Source organism: Phascolarctos cinereus, unplaced genomic scaffold, assembly GCF_003287225.1.
Source record: "Phascolarctos cinereus isolate Bilbo 61053 unplaced genomic scaffold, phaCin_HiC Scaffold_9;HRSCAF=440, whole genome shotgun sequence".
NCBI classification, from domain to species: Eukaryota; Metazoa; Chordata; class Mammalia; order Diprotodontia; family Phascolarctidae; genus Phascolarctos; species Phascolarctos cinereus.
In genome coordinates this window covers 9,391,761-9,408,597 of record NW_027556402.1, presented here as the reverse complement: position 1 = coordinate 9,408,597, position 16,837 = coordinate 9,391,761, and the positions used below count along the sequence as shown (strand labels likewise).

At 44.2% G+C, this 16,837-nt stretch overlaps 1 long non-coding RNA gene across 1 annotated transcript in view; it reads right to left on the bottom strand.

Annotated features, from left to right (window-relative positions):
• The window catches only part of LOC110222959 (uncharacterized), a 107,604-nt gene extending 92,997 nt beyond the window's left edge, over window positions 1-14,607 (bottom strand). Inside the window, exons 1-2 of the long non-coding RNA XR_002328541.1 lie at window positions 14,487-14,607; window positions 934-1,075 (exon numbers count right to left, since the gene is read on the bottom strand). This is a non-coding gene — a long non-coding RNA (uncharacterized LOC110222959). The remainder of the gene's footprint in view (window positions 1-933; window positions 1,076-14,486) is intronic.
• Between the last annotated feature and the right edge of the window lie 2,230 nt (window positions 14,608-16,837).

The window sequence follows — 16,837 nt, the reverse complement described above, 5'->3', positions numbered from 1 at the left end:
AATTGCCTTGTCCCTTCCCAACATAATGGTAGTGTTGATTTGAGGCTATTCCCAGATCAAGATGGGGAATGTCAGTTGAGGAAGAGGTGTTACATGTGGCAGCACGGAGGATGTCAAGATTCTGAGGATGGGGCTAGTGGATTGTGGGACATGGTCTAGGGCCACAGTGAGTTGTACTCACTCACTCACCAATCAGGACAGCTCAGCCCTTGGGCAGTGTTCTCAAGAGGAATGAGAAGGGGCCACAGACTCTTGAGGTCCTGTCCCGAGAATGCTGATCCAAGTTGGGAGTAGGAGGAAAATGGAAGGTCTGAATACTCACAAAACACTCCCTAACATTGTTTCCCTGACCTAAAAATCTGCTCCCTGGATTAGGGCCATCAAGTTGTGGGGACATATAAACCTTGCTCGCCCTAGGTGACTGACACTCCCACCCTGTCTCCCTGAGTCCTATTCACACAAATGGATAAACTCACTGCTTGCCTTTCACGCACTGCCTTGAAGATTGTTTGTTTTTAGTGGTAATTGTTTGGTTTGTGACCCCCAAATTTACATTTCAAATGCTGATCATGAAGTTTCTCTCTGCATTCTTCATAGATGTGGCATTTCCTTCAAGACATGTACAAGATAAGATGGCACTTCCCCTCTTTTCCCTAAGTTGGTTTTCACTATACCTGGCCTCTTCCCTTGACTTCCTAGATCCAGTCTCTTCTCTTAGAGCCTGGAACCTCAGGGCTCTGAGTCAGGCTGAGATTATAGCATCCTTCTTTTCTAGACCCCATTTTAATGGCATGGTGACTTGAATTCACAAAGCATGTCATGAAAATATGGGGGAAGGATGTGAGTGAAGGAAAGTGAGATTTTGGTCATCACTCTTTCCTACCCTGAAGAAGGGAAAGATGAACAAAGAGGGACAGAGGAAACTAGACTTACCTTCTGTTTCTTCACTTTCTCTTACTCTAATGTGGCTTCCCTGTACCCGAACTGCCTCTGGGTAAGTCCTGATTCCAAGGAGTCAGAGAAGCTTAGATTGGTTCCAGGCTACCCTGGACCTTCAGGTCAAAGAAGCAACATGCTACATTGGAAAGAAAAAAACAAGCTAAATTAAATTTGTAGTCAGAGGTCCTGGGTTCCAATCTTATCTCTCTTTCTACTTATGTGACCTTAGCCAAGTCACATAATCTCTCTAGGCCTCAGTTTCCCTATCTGTAAATGAGGGAGTTAGACTAGATGGCCTCCGAGGTACCTTCTACCTCAGGATCAAGGATGCCTCAATTAGGAGGCAAGCTCATTGCCAGGAGATGACCAGTAGACTTTGGTCAGCGGGTGGATGACCAATATACAGGGGTGGTCAACAGGAGAAGGGTAACGATATGGCCCCTTGGGCACATGGCCCACAACACTCTTTATTAGAATGTAATTGGGAAATATTTAACAAAAGAAATAAAACACAGATAAGGTAAATATCTGGTTTTCTAAGTCAATATGCACCGTTATGGATCTTTACATACAGTTTAGTGATTCCTGTTTCTATATGAGTTTGAGATCACTGGATTAGAAGGCCTCAAGGTGACTGAGTCACACAACCCAGATCCTGGTGGCTATCATATACTGACCTCTAAGACATTCTCCTTCCTTCCTTGTTTCCTGCCCTTCCTTCCTCCCTTTCCTCCCTCCCTTCCTTCTTATCTTCTTTCCTTCCTTCCTTCCTTCTTCAATGAGTTCAGTCTTTCTGTTCACCTCACCTCCTGCCCTCACACAGAAGGACTTCAACATTTGTACAGTGTTAAGTTTTAGAACTTTAAACTGCACTCAGACTTTTGGGACACTCTCTCTTGCTATCACTTAGAGATCCTAACTCCCAGGTTCCTCATTCTATTCAGTCCTCATGACCAATTTCTCTCCCTCACCTCAACCACACACAGAAATGGTCATAAACTTGATCTTGTCCTTATCCACAAGTGTTACACTTCTATGTTCATGAACACTGCCTGATCTTAATCTTTTATCCTTTTGTCTTTCCCTTTTCCTTACCATCTCAACTCTATTCCTTGTCCTCCAAACCCTCCACCTCTCTTTCCTAGACCATGACTCCAGTTCTCTCCTGCCTTCCTCACCCCATCTCCTTGGCGAGACAATTCAACCCTACAGTATCCTCTAACACAGAATCCCTTGTCCTCTTGTCCCATCACTGATCACATGCTTACCAAACCCCCACCTTGCATTATTCCCACCATCTGCTGCCTTCACTCCTATTTACAGCTACTGAAAGGAGCTGGAGAATAATCATTGAGGCACACCACAAGTTTATGTTACACAAACTTAACTAGGCCTTCACGGCAGCAAGTCAACCCCTTTGCTCTCCAGTTCTCAGCATCTATTCCAAACTTCCTCATCCCTCCCTGAGCCTCCCATGACAACTCTCCCCCAACTCAGCTGAAGACCTTGACTCATACTACACTCAAAAATTGAGATCACTCCCTGAGAGCTCCCTCTGCTACACCCCTCTTCATCTCACATCACTCAGATGTCTTTCCCTACTATTTATTCTTTCACTCTTATTTTACTTGAGAGTTGACTCTTCTGTTTGCCAAAGCAAGACCCTCTACATGAGCCCTTGACCCCATCCCATCCCATCTTTGTGTTCTTCTCCCTCTATCAATCAGTCTCTTCTCTTCAATCTCTCCCCACCTACAGGATGACTGTGGACACCCTCATGTATCCCCAACCCTTAAAAACATCACTTGATGGAGCCACACCCACTAGCTATTGTCCTTTAGCCCTCTTCCCCTTATTAGGTAAACTACTTGGGAAGCCGTCTACAATGAGCGCCTCCTCTTCTGAACCTCTCACTTGCAATCTGGCTTATCACCATTTAACAAGAAACCACTCTGTCCAAAGCTGATGGATCACCTATTGGTGATCTCTTAATTGTCAAATCCAATGACCTTTTCTCAATCCTCATTCTCCTTGACCTCTATGCAACCTTTAACACTGTCATGACCCTCTTCTCCTTGATACTCTTTTCTCTCTAGGTTATTGTGATACTGCTGTCCCCTGACTCCCTACCTAATGGATCCTTCTCAGCTTCTTTGCTTATTCTTCCTCCAGGTCACACCTACTAACTACACTTGTCCCCTAAGGCTCTGTACAAGTCCCTCTATTCTACCTCCTGATTTTCCTAGATTCTTTCAAATTCCAGCTAAAATCTCACCTTCTACAGGAAGTCTTTCCCAAGCCCTCTTATTTCTAGTGCCTTCCCCAAATTGATTATTTCCTATTTATCCCATCTATAATTGGTTTGTACATGTTTGTTTGCATATTTTCTCTTCCATTAGATTGTAAGCTCTTTGAGGACAGGGACTGTTTCTTTTTTGCCTTTCTTTGTACCCACAGCTCTTAGGTAATGCCTGGCACACAGAAAGAGATTAATAAATGATTATTAATTGACTGATTTCCTCTATACCAGTGGTGTCAAACTCAAATGGAAACTAATCCATAAATAAGGATTCCTGTGGGCCAGGTATTGACTTAGCTTTAAAATGTAAGATTATCCATGTGTTTTTTTTATTTTATCTATTTTATTAAATATTTCCCAATTGCATTTTAATCTGGTCCAGGTCACATTCTGGAGTGTATGATCTGCATGGGTCACGTGTTTAACCTCTCTGTTCTATATTATTTTGCTTGTGATCTCACCAACTTCTACGGGTTCAGCTATCATCCCTATGCAGACAATTCCCAGATCTCCATCTGCAGCCATAGCCTCTTTCTTGAGCTCCAATATACCCAACACCGCTTGGACATCTCAAACTGGAGATCCCACATACATCTGAAACTTAATATGTTCAAAATTGAGCTCATTAACTTTCCCCTCATAAAAATCCTCCCTTCTTCTGAACTTTCCTATTACTATTGAAGGGTCCACTATCCTCCCAGAGTACTCAGTTCACATCTTGCCTTCTTCAGATCTTTCTTGGTTCCCTGACCCACCCCTAACACTGCTACTGCCTCCTCTTGGAGATCACCATCTATCTACACTGCATGTATCTTATATGTACAGTTACCCTTATGCTGTTGCATCAGAATGTGAGCTCCTTGAGAGCAGAAATTGTGTTTTTGCCTTTCTTTGTATCTTTGGCACTTTGCACAGTGCCTGCTTATTGACTGACTGACTATGTTGCAGTGAAACTCAGTGAACTGCAATGCCAAACACTTGGAATAGCCTACGCCCATTCTGCCACTAACTGGTTACAAGACTTTGGGTAAGTTCCTTTAATGTTCTATGCCTCCGTTCCTCATGTGTAAAGTTAGGGAAATGACTTTAGATGACTTCTAAATTTCCTTTCCTCTTTGATAGTCAACATTTCTAAATTCTCTTCTAGCTCTAACATTCTAAGAGTAATTGAGACAATATGGATAGCTGTTTCTAAGTATTTGAAGAATTGAAGAAGGTGACCTGGTGGCTCTTCATCTAGGTCACATTTGCTAACCATAGGTGTCCCACCAGGCTGTGCCCTGGGCCCCTTATTTTCTCCCTCTAAAACCTTTCACTTGGAGATCTCATCAGCTTCCATGGATTCAGTTGTCATCTCTGTGCCGATGACTCCCAGATAGACTTTTCCAGCCCTAACCTCTCTGCTGATCTCCAGCATCACATTTCCAAAAGTCTATTTGACACCTAGACTGGACGTCCTATAGATATCTTAAATTCAACATGTCCGGATTTGAACTCATTATCTTTCATTCCAAACCTTCTCCTATTCTGAACTCCCCTATTACTGTTGAGGGTATCACCATCCTCACCCTGGTCACTGGGGAACAAAACCTAGATTTTCCTCAACTCCTTACTCTCTTTCATCCCACCCCCATACTCAATCTGTTGCCAAGTTCTCTTGATTTTAACTTTCAAAACACCTCTCACATAGGTCCTCCTTCCTGGCACCCAACCTGGTACAGACCCTCATCACCCCACACATGGATTATTACAGTAGCTTACTGATTCATCTCCCTGTCACCAATCTCTCCTCCCTCCAGCCCATCCCTCACCCAGCTGCCAAAATGACCTTCTTAAAGTGAGTCCAGCCATATCTGCCCACCACCATAACCACCACTCAATAAACTCCATTGGTTCCCCATCACCACTGGGGCCAAATATGAAATCCTGTTTGGCATTTGAGGCTCTTCACAACCTGTTCCCCCTTTCCAGTCTTTCTACATCTTATACCCAGCCTCCTCCCCAAGTGCCATTCCACCCAATGACACTAGTCTTGATTTTCCTTGAACACCATGCTCCACCTCCTGCCTTCAGGTCTCCCTCCTTGATGACTGTTCCCCACGCCTGGAATGCTCGCCCTCCTCATCCCTGCCTCCTGGTGTCCGTGGCTTCCTTGAAAGCAAGCGCGACCTTTTACCTTTCTTGGAATCCCATGCTCAGCATACTATCTGTCACCCAGACTGACTGACTGACTAGCTCTGCCTCCTCTTTTTGATGATTATCACCATCCTAGACGCCCCAAACAACAGTTTCCTTTGGCTCTGGATCCTTTCTTTTTCCAATATTGCCCCACCCACCAAGTCCAACCTTTGTTGGTATTCCTAGATTGCCCCCTAGCCTCATCTCATTTTTTATTTGGTCCTTCTGACCATCTCTTTGTAGGTCCACGGTCCAGCTTTCATTTTCCTTCTCTGTTAGACGCTCTTGTTTCCGTCTTCTGCCTTTTTAAAACATAAGTCGGCTGATGAGGTCCCCGCGTCATTTCATTAGTCTTTTAGAAAACTCACTGGAGCACATTTTTCATTCTGTCGTCTAAATTTAAATCTTGAGAGCTTCACATGCTTTCTGGCTTGACTTCCCTTGCTGAAGTTAAGCTCGCCGACCAAATTTAAGTGGCGGATCAGTTTATATCTGGTTTCTCCTTCTTTGTTGATCACAGACTCTAGGAAAGAATACTCACTTTCCCTCAAAGATCCCATTATTTCCACATTGGAAACCAGTGCATCCTTGTTGGTGAAAAGTAGAGCCATAATAGAAGTTTCTTTTATTATTTCTCCTAACTTCAGAAAGATAAAATTACCTTAAGACAAACCAAAAAGTTATTAGGTGGACAGGTGTAGACAGTGTCCACTACACAGCATAGTTCTGGATTACTGAAATTCTCCATCACTAAGATATGCCTCTGTACCAGATCTGGTCTGCATCTTGACTCCCTCCCTTATTTCCCCATCTGTGCAGCCAGTCTGTACCACCCCCTCCTGGCTATCTCTTCTGTTTCGACCTCCACTACTCTGACTCCCAATGCTCACCACCACCCTCAGGGGCCTGGTGACTCTTTTCATTTTCATTTCAAAAGGTCATTTACACGGCCATATGTCAGTGTTCTGAAAGAGTTAAAACAGGGGTTCTTCACTTGTTTTTGGTGTCATGGACACCTTGGAAAGTCTGGGGAAGCCTATGCTTTTAAGTATATAAAATAAAATACATGGGTGACAAAGAAAACCAGCTATACTGAAATAGTTACCAAAATGCAAAAAAAACAAAATTCAAATTCATAGACTCATCTGAATTCTATCCATTGGCTGTAGATTTCTGGTTAAGAACTCCTGAGTTGGGGGAAGGAGGGGAAATATCATAGATCATTTTTTCACTATAGAATAGGTCTGTTATGTTCGATGTCAAAGTTTAATCTCATTTCCGTGACATATCTTTCCGCTTTGCACCTCTTATTAAGCCTATATTAATACTCCTTCAACATAAAGAGACAACTGAACTCTTCTCTGATCCATTTCTTTCTCTCTTAGTACCATGTAACAAAACTGATACTTCTCACACGCAGTATCTAAAAATAAAACTTCTATGAAAATGTGAGCTCCCTGACAGCAAGGGCTGTCTCTGCTTTTTAGTGTGTACATTTGTATCATTAGCACTTGTCACAATGCTTTGCACATAGTAAACCATTAACAAATGATTTTTCTTTCATTCATTCCTTTTTTTATGATTATAATAATCAAAAAAAGTTTCAAGTAAACTACATTTTTGGATGCCAAAGCAGATTCATTAGCATTTTAAAACTCTGTTCCAGTTTGTTACAGCTGCTTTGAGGCTCAGAGACTCATAAGATAAGCAGACAGGCCAGTAACGTCAAAAGAAATATGCCTTTATTACCTGTGTATTTTAATTCAAACAAGGGAAACACTTAAGCAAAATGAGGCACTCAGCAACTGGTCCAACATGAGAAGGGGAACTCGGGGCAAAAGCTTTGCCACTGGAAGAGGGACACAAGTGGACTTCAGCCACCACAGCAGGTGTCCCCAATCCTCAGGGACAATGGCCTTCAAGCTACCATGAAAGGAAAAGGCTGCCCTGAGACCTGGCACAGTCAGATTATACTCCAAGCTCTCATCACCCCTCCTCAATGGGTGGGAAACTGGGTCCTCATTCATTTATTCATTCAGTCCACATTTATTAAAGGCCTACTATATGCAGAGTTTGATGCTAAAACTTTTCTATACAAGGGATATTTCTGTCCATAGATAGGAGATATATATATGTGTGTGTATGTATGTGTGTGTGTGTGTATATATATATATATATATATATATATATATATATATATAGAGAGAGAGAGAGAGAGAGAGAGAGAGAGAGAGAGAGAGAGAGATACACACACATATATGTAGACATATACATACTTATATCTCAGATATTTCCTCAAAGGCTTTGGACTAGCTATATATGAAGCAGCCACAGATTAAGCAAGTAGATGAGGTAATGAATTTGAATGAGACGGTTTCTCCGCGTTTTACCTGGTCACTTATCTACATGAGAGAACAGAAGAGGTTTAAAGTTCTAAATCTGGGGGAACCCTAAACCAAGAGGTGTTTGGTAGTTAAGCAAGCACAGTGGATAAAGCGCTGGGCCTGGAGTCAGGGAGGCTGCTCCTACTATGCTTGCCTCTGCTTCCCCTTCTCTCACACGCTCCTCAGCACCGTATAATCTGGCTGCCAGTTTCATCCTTCAAATGACGCCGCTCTTTTCAAAGATCTACATCCTATCCCTTTGTGTGGATGCTCCCCGCTCTGACTCTCTCTAGTCCCAGACCACCAAATGCCTGTGGACTATTCCCCACTAGCTGTCCGATACGCATCTCAAACTCAGTATGTCCACACTAGAGCTCATTCTCTTTCTTCCTCAACCCAACTTTCTTTCAGACTTCTCTATTTCTCTTGAGGTTGCCACCATCCCTCCGGTCACCCGCGTTTGCCACTTCGGGGCTGTGTTTGCCTCTATTCTCACTAACCTCACCTGTCTGATCAGTGGCTGCCTACTTTGGTCCTCCCTCCACAATCTCTCTTCCCTCCATCTCCTCTACACTCACATGGTCTTCGCCCTGGTTCAGCATTTTGTCACCTCGCACCTAGACAATGACAACAATCTCCTCATTGCTCTCACCGCCTCCACTCTCTCCCCTCCTCATTCCATCTTCCACACGATTGCCAAGTGATAGTCCTGAAACTCCTGTCTGACTTCCCTTACTCAAACTCCTGTTACCTCTAAGATTAAATACAAATTCCTCCATGTGGCATTTTAATTAAACCATTGCCAATGGTTTAACCTGGCCTATCTCTCTTGTTTAATTTGTGCCTCTGTGGGGTAGGTGCTATTATCATCCCCTTTTTTACAGGTGGGGAAAGTGAGACTTAGAAAGGGTGAGGGACGTCCCCAGGGTCACAGAGCTAGTAAGTAGCTAAGGCAGGATCTGAATACAGAATCATTACCATAGTGTAGGTGAGGGGCAAAGAAATCCCAAACTAAGGTGGCTACGGTGGGAGAAAAAAGGGACAGATGCAAGAATTATTTCAGAGGTAGAATTGACCGTGTTTGGCAATGGATTGGATACAGGGGAGGAAAGAGAAGAGTCAAAGATACTTGGAAATTTCAAGCCTGGTTGTAAAATGTCTTTATCTAATGAAAATGGGGCAGCTAAGAAGGGATGCAGGTTTTCAAGTGAAGGAAATTAATGCCATTTTGGGCATGCTGCATCTGAGCTGCTGACAGGCTATCCTGGGGGGAGAGCCTAGTTCAGCATTAAGTTTTACAAAGTGGTGGGTGTCATATGGCGAAGCTACCCTTCCAAACAAAGTCAGAATTTGATTCTGGATGCCATTTTTCCTCTCCCAAGACGAAGTCCTTTAAAGTCAATAGGGCCACCGAGCCTAAAAGCCAATCGACCTGGGGACCATCAAGCTTTAATCGCTACTCAAGTATTTGCAAATATTCAATTAGAGATATGGACCTGGAACTCAGGGGAGATGGCAGTACTGATGGAAACATAGACTGGTGAGAAAGTTGATTCATCGAGGACCCCTACTCTATTCCAATTAGTATCAATTAATTTGACACGATTCTAGAGGGGTAGTGTTTATAAGTTCTGCATATTTGGCCCTAAGAGCTGTGAGTGGCAGGTTGTAAGTTCATTTGCTTAATCAGAGGAAGCTAACTAGAGGCCCTCCACCCTTGTTTTTCCTTGTCATGACGACCAAGCCCAGTGTGGCAGTGACTCAACTACATGGAAAGTCCCCCAACTTATTTTTATTTATTTATTTATTTGTTTGTTTATCCAGACCAGTCTCTCTCGTCCAACACAAGCAGGTGACCATCTTACAACCATCTAATCAGTGGATATACCCCATGCTTTGCCCAACCCATAACCCTGCTGATATTTTATTTTGCTTGTTTTAGCTTATGTATCCTACTTCAACCAACGGGATTATTCTGTATTTGGTATAGCCATTCTTGAATGTCTAGATATCTAACCCAATAAAAATAAGGCCCTGGAAGAAGGGGGCATCTCCGATCATGAGGAAGATCTGAGGTCCGCTTCATTAGAAGGGACCATGGACCCTTTCATAAAGTGCCGTTGGCTCAGACCTCTGCCTCAGTCTCTCTTATTGTAGGCTGGATAATGTTTATCTGCATGAGGTCATCTATAACAGGTAGGACCAGGGTGAACTGTCTTGCTGCTTATATCACTCTTCCCTCCTTCCTTCCTTCCAAAAACTTTTATTAAACACCTATTATGTGTCCATTGCTCACATCATCTCCACAGAATACCTGAAGCAAGTACCAAGGGCAAAGGAAATAGAGAGTGAAAAGAGAGGGCTGAAGAGAGAGTCTTTGGTATTTCCAAACCCAGAGTGTTAAGAGGAGATCAGGACAGAGTGGTCAGGGAGGTAGGAAGAGGGCGAGAGGAGACTGATATCACAGAAACCAAGGGAGAAGACAGCCCTGGGTGATTACCAGGGTCCTAGGAAGAAGCAGTGTTCTGGGGCAGCTAGGTGGCGCAGTGGATAGAGCACCAGCCCTGGAGTCAGGAGGACCTGAGTTCCATATCTGGCCTCAGACACTAAACACTCACTGGCTGTGTGACTCTAGACGAGTCACTTAACTCCAGTTGCCTCACCAAAAAAAAAAAAAAAAAGCAAAAAAAAAAATCAATGTTCTTCAGTGGTTAGGAAACCACTGGTGACCTGAGAACGGGTGGCTTATGTTGAACAGCGGGGTGAAAGTCAGATTATGAAGAGGGTCATTTACACATTGTCCCTTTTAAGTCTTAGGTACTTCCTACAAGGAAAAGGAATGAGTCCTTCATATGAGGAGACATTAAAATCCTCCTAAATCTCTGGGGCATGATTTATTTCTCAAGGGGGAGATTCATCCTTACCCTGGCTACATTCCCAGGCACTGTGGCTTTATGCATTATCTAATCAATCTCCTCCAGAGGGAACTCTTCTCCTTTAAGAAGTCAAACTGAGTTTGCAGAAAATCGACTTCAATCAATCAATGAGTATTTATTAAGTGACTACCATGTGCCTGGGACTCTGTTAGGTGCTGGGGACAGAAAGGCAAAAAGGAGACAATGCCTGCCCTCAAGGAGCATACAGTTTACTGAGGGGGCGCAGGGGAGAAGGTTAACACATACACATATAAGTATATATAAGACAGAATCAAAATGAACGCATGGCAATTTTAGGGGACAAAGAGAGCACCAGCGACTGGAGGTGCTCATGGGGTACTTGCACTGAGCTTGGAAGGAGGCTTGGGAAGGACTGTAAGAGGCAGAGGGGAGGAGGGAGGGCAGCACAGTTGGAAGGAGCCCCTTGGCCACGTGTAATCTCTACCTGTGTACCTTGCTTGGTTGGTTTGGTTACTGTCTCCTGGGAAGGCAGGTTGGGGCCACGTGGTGAAAGCCCTTGGGGGTAAGGGGAAGGATTGAGCAGGCATATATACATCCATACCTGCATGTAATATTCTAAGAATATACAGACCTCAATCTAGATATTCCTGATAAGCACGGGAAAAGAAGAGTCTCTCAAGCCAACGGCAGCCAGGGTTGGGGCGTTAAGAGGGAAAAAGAATTTTTCAAACCTGTGTGGGAGGGGGTGGAACAATGAAGAGGGTTCACCTGAAGCCATGCGAGGACTGGGGGAAGCCCAGATGGAGCACAGAGCATTCAGAACCAAAAAAGGTCTTTTGGCCAAAACACAATAAAATGCATCTGAGTTTAAAAAAAAAAATGAAAAAAAGCTTCATTACTACAAGATTTTATAGACATGTCTTAACAAGAGAAAACTGTGTTTTGTTTTATTTTTTTCCTGTAGATTACCACAACAAAGATCAAATTTTCAATACAGCTAGAAAGGAAAAGGAAATCTCTTAAGAGAGAGAGCTTTCCCCCAGACTTGGGGAGCAGCCAAGTAAACAAAGGAAAGATGAGATTTTTTTCCATAAGCCAGGTGTTCTGGTAACTCCATCATCCTCCAAAAACACTCAGAATCAGAAAATTTAAACTTTTAAAAATATATAGAGTGATTGCTAAATGGTCGCCCCCATCTGTCCTTAATTTACGCAGCTCCTAGTTGAAATTCCTGAGATTACGTGAGATACAGTAGAGTTTTGCTATGTATGTCCATTTTGCAAGTAAATCCATTAAAGGGGAACCCTTTCATCAAGTACCTGGAATGTGCTTAGAAGTCACAATGGCCATCCCACTTTACTTACATCCATTTTTTTTTTTGCACTTTTTTTTTTTGGTGAGGCAATTGGGGTTTTAAGTGACTTGCCCAGGATCACACGGCTAGTAAGTGTCATGCGTTTGAGACTGGATCTGAACTCATGTCCTTCTGACTTCAAGGCCAGAACTCTATCCACTGCGCCACCTAGCTCCCCTACTTACATCCATTTTGAGGAGAGACAATGTTGTATGCTAGGCATTGAAGGCAAGTTCAGACCTGGCACAAGCATCCCTCTGACACATACTGTTCTGGGTGACCCCTCAACATTCTAGGCACTGAAGACTATGAACTGCACGGAAGTGTTCAATCTACATTGGCAGGGAGAGTTTCCTCATTGAAGAATTTCCTATATCAACGAAATGATAGACCAAATTGACTGCATGACATGGAAGACACTGGCATAGGACCACCCAGCCTGGGGTGCCCTCAGCAGAGAAGGTGCTGTGCTCTCTGAGCAAAGCAGAATTGAAGTAGCTCAAAGGAAAAGCGAGATGCGCCCATTTAGAGAATCCACCCCAAATGTTCACATGGACTATTTTTGCCCCACCTGTAGTATGGCATTCCAAGCTTGTACTGGTCTGATTAGCCACAATCTGATGCACTATAATTTGACTCCAACATAGTGATGTCAATGAATGAATGAAATAACCAAAAAATTCCTAGGTCATACTAAAGACATCTAAGATTCCAAAGATTCAAATTCAACCTTTACTAAGTACATGCAAGGTATTGTGCTAAATACTAAGAACACAAAGATGGAATCAGACCCAGTCAAGCCCTGTCCACAAGGAACTTATAACCTAGTAAATAAGACATAAATATCTAGAATACAAATTTGAAAATAAGGACGAGGGAGAGATCTATGCCAAATGCTAGGAGAAGCTTAGGGATGGGAAATAAAATCACTTTCCAGTTAGAGGGAGAAAGAGATCTTGGGGAAAAGATCTAGGAAGAAGTGACTCCTGAACTGGGACTTGAAGGGAATGATTTCAACAGAAGGAAAGGAGGAGTTCATTCCAGGAACAGAGAATGGGTCAGCAAAAGCGTGGAAACAGAGGCAAGGGAAAGATGGCAGCAAGACAGGGTGAGAAGGACAATTTGTCAGCGATGGAAAGGATGTGAAGAAGAGTCAGGAAATACTGCCGGAAAGGTAAAATGAAGTCAGATTATGGAGGACCTGAAATATCCACTGTACTAAGGAGTTTGTACTTTGTTGGTAAATGGAGGTTTGGGGATGGGAGAGTGACCCTCAAATTAAGAAGGTTATAAGGGCAGGGACATGGAGGATGGGCTGGAAAGGGGAGCACCTGGAGCCAGGGAGGCCAGATGGGAGGTTTACATGAGTTCATGTGACAAGTGATAAGGTCCTGAATTAGGGTGGTGACAGTGCTGATGAAGAGGAAGAGAGGATTTCCTTGAGGAAGTGACCACTTTCTATCCCAGAACGAATCTGACATAGACCCTAGACTTGTAGATGGTTCAGAAAAAAAGATTCTGTGAACCTTTCATGTCAAAGGGTTAGGAAGGATGCAATGTTGGGTCACTAGACCCTAGCGCTGCTGCCTCTTTCTGCCTTGGAGGCTGGGTAAATTCTTTCCCTAAAAAGTCAGGGAGCTAAGGTTTGACTGGATCAGAGAGCTACGGCTCAAGACAGTTTCCTGATGGCCTTTAGCCAGATTGATGTGGCTTCCTGGTATGCATACACACACAGAAGTGTGCATGTGTAAATCTACCTATATCTATAGCAAGGCAGGCAGACACACACACACACATACATGCACACGCAACATATATGTTCATTGTGTGTACGTGCATGTGTATGTAGATATGCACGTGCAAGACAACACATCTTACATGCGTTTGTGCACATGCATACACATATACATGAACATCCCTACCATGTATCCTCCACTCCAGTCTCTCATGATCAACTGCCTTTTACACGCCTCAGACTGGATCCCACAGGCATCTCAAACTCAACACGTACATAACATTTCCCCCCAAACCCACCCTTCTTTCCTGGTACCCCCTTACTGTCAATGGTAGCACCATCCTCCCCATCACCCAGCCTTACAACCCAGGTGCCATCTTCACCTCCTTCCTCTCACTCATGACCCCCCAAATCCAATCCATCGCCACAAGTTCTCTCTCCCCTTACACCTCTTGTCTACGTTCCTTTCTCTGCACCCATCCAGCCAGTTCAGACCCTCATCCCCTCTCACCTGGATGACGGTCAAAACTTCTAACTAGCCTTTCTGCCTCCAGTCTCTCCCCACTCCAATCCACCCTCCTTTTGGCAGCCAGAGTGACTTTCTGTAAATGTTACCTCTGACCTTGTCCCAACTCAATGAGCTCCAGGGGCTCCCCGTGACCTACAGGAGCAAAGGTCAGTTCCTCTGTTTGGAACTTACATCACAGCCTCCAGGCTCCCCTTTTCAGTCTTCTCACACTTACGGGGCAGCACAGCCAGCCTTCTCGCAGCTCCTCAGATGGGTCATTCTACCTCCCCTCTCAGCAGCTGTGCACTAGCTGTCCCCCCTGCCTGGAACGCTCTCCCCCCTCACTGCCACCTCGTAGCTCCCCCGACTTCCTTCCTGACTCAGCTCACACCCCACCTTCTGCAGGTGGTCTTTCCTGGTTCCCTCCCCACCCCGCAGCTGCAGAGCCTTCTGACACTGTGCCTTCTCTCTACTCTGCTTCACAGGCTTCTGGTTATTTACATGGTGTCTCCCTTTCGAAGGTAAGCTCCCGGACAGCAGGGTCTGTTTTTGTCTTTCCTTGTAACTCCAGTGTCCAACACAGTGCCTGGCACATAGTAAGAAGTATTTGCTGAGAAGCAGATTAATGACAGATGAATGCAGAAGTTACGGGAAACAAACATTCAAAGGAGCTGTGCTTGGCAAGGAACTCGAAGAATGGATTTTGCAACTATTTGGGGGAAAAGAGGATAGCAGAAGGGATGGTACTCACGCTGTGTATCTATTATCTTTCATTCACACTGTGCATCTATTATCTCTCACTCTCACCAGACGACCAGCCCATCTCCTCCGTGAAACCCGTTTTTCCTCTGATACATACGTGCCTGGTGCCACTTCTTTACTTAGGTCACTGCTGAAAATAAGGGCCAGTAAACTTCTGACCCTAAGCACCCCACCACTGACCTTTGGGACAACTGTGGTGTGACAGAGTTTCCAGCCACATGGCATCACTGGCAGAAAAACCATGTTAAAAAGCTGGCTATTTTTTCTGATTATTTGTACTTTTTATTCTCCTGATTGGAGTGATAAAGCAGAATCGGTAGTGAAGACTAGGGTATCAGCTCCTCTTCCGAGTGAACAAACTGGAATTCTGGTTATTCCCAGACATGCATGCATTCATGCATATTTTTGTACCAAGGATCGACTGGGTTCAAGTCACTGTCAATCTTCAGGGCTCATTCCACATACGGTACTGACGTGTAGACAACTGCATGCCATCTATGGCATGCCCAATAGCCATCATGGAGCTCTTAGAGGTGCCTCCCGACGTTCTGGGTTTGATACAATCCATACAATGTCATCTCCAAAGGGGAACTGGCCACCTCCCCATCTATAGGGAGTACCTCTCCCATCTGAGCCCTGTGTAAAGCATTCCCCATGACAATAGTAAACATCCTGGGAAACCCTACCGTTCCCCTTTTTTATGGCTACTTTGATGTTAATAGTCAGAGGATTGCTGTAGCTACATTTTTTAAATCATGCATCATTTTAACACATGCTTAAGACAACTTATTGGAAAGCCACATTTTGCTGTACCGAGCCAAATAGTTTCTGTAACGAGCAACAGAAACAACAGTCTTGTACTCTTTCTCTTGACCTTCAGTCACGGCTCAGTTAACAGTCTGCTGTACAAAATGGTTTGCGAAAGCTTTCCTGTTTCCCTCTTGTATTTTCCTACAGCAGACCCCTGAGATGGGTCATTCCCATAAAAATTTTTAAAAGATGATAAAGGGGGGGGCGCAGTGGTTAGAGCACCAGCCCTGGAGTCAGGAGGACCCAAGTTCAAATCCAGCCTCAGACATATAACACTAAAATAGCTGTGTGACCCTGGGCAAGTCACTTAACCATTGCCTAACCAAAAAAAAAAAAAGATGATAAAGAAGGCCCTACCAAAGTCTACGCCAACACAGCTTTGTGGCACGGAGGTCTCCCCAGGGTTTTAAAGGCTGTGCCAACAGAGATCTTTCTGGCAGAAAAGCCTCAAACATTTCCATCAATAGACTGAGTCTAGTGTCCCAGGACCACTGATGTATGCGATGAGGAGACACGTGACCAGTAAAATCACATAATCCTTTTGTCATAACTTAATAAAAGTCCTTCGGCGTATGCTGGGTTGACGGCTCTACGATCTCACCTATGTGGGTGATTCCTTCCTAGAGCACAGAGCACAGCCCAACCGCCCCATTCCATGGTGTGAAATCATCATCTAGCCATTACCGAGCATTTATTAAGTGCCTGCTGTGTTAGGCTCTGGGGACACAAGGACAAAGAACGAAACAATCTCTCCTCGCCAGAACCTTACATTCTAACGGAAGAGACAAGTCCAAATAAAAATCTATGCAGCCTAAACTCAAACATATACAAACTAGCAAAACAGAAGGGGATTTGGGAGAGGAGGGACTAGAGTTTGGGGGGATTAGAGAGGGCTTCATGTAGATGATACTTGACCTGCGCCAATGTCTACGCCCTCTTGTAAGGCCTCCCCGAGGTCTTGCTTGATGCGC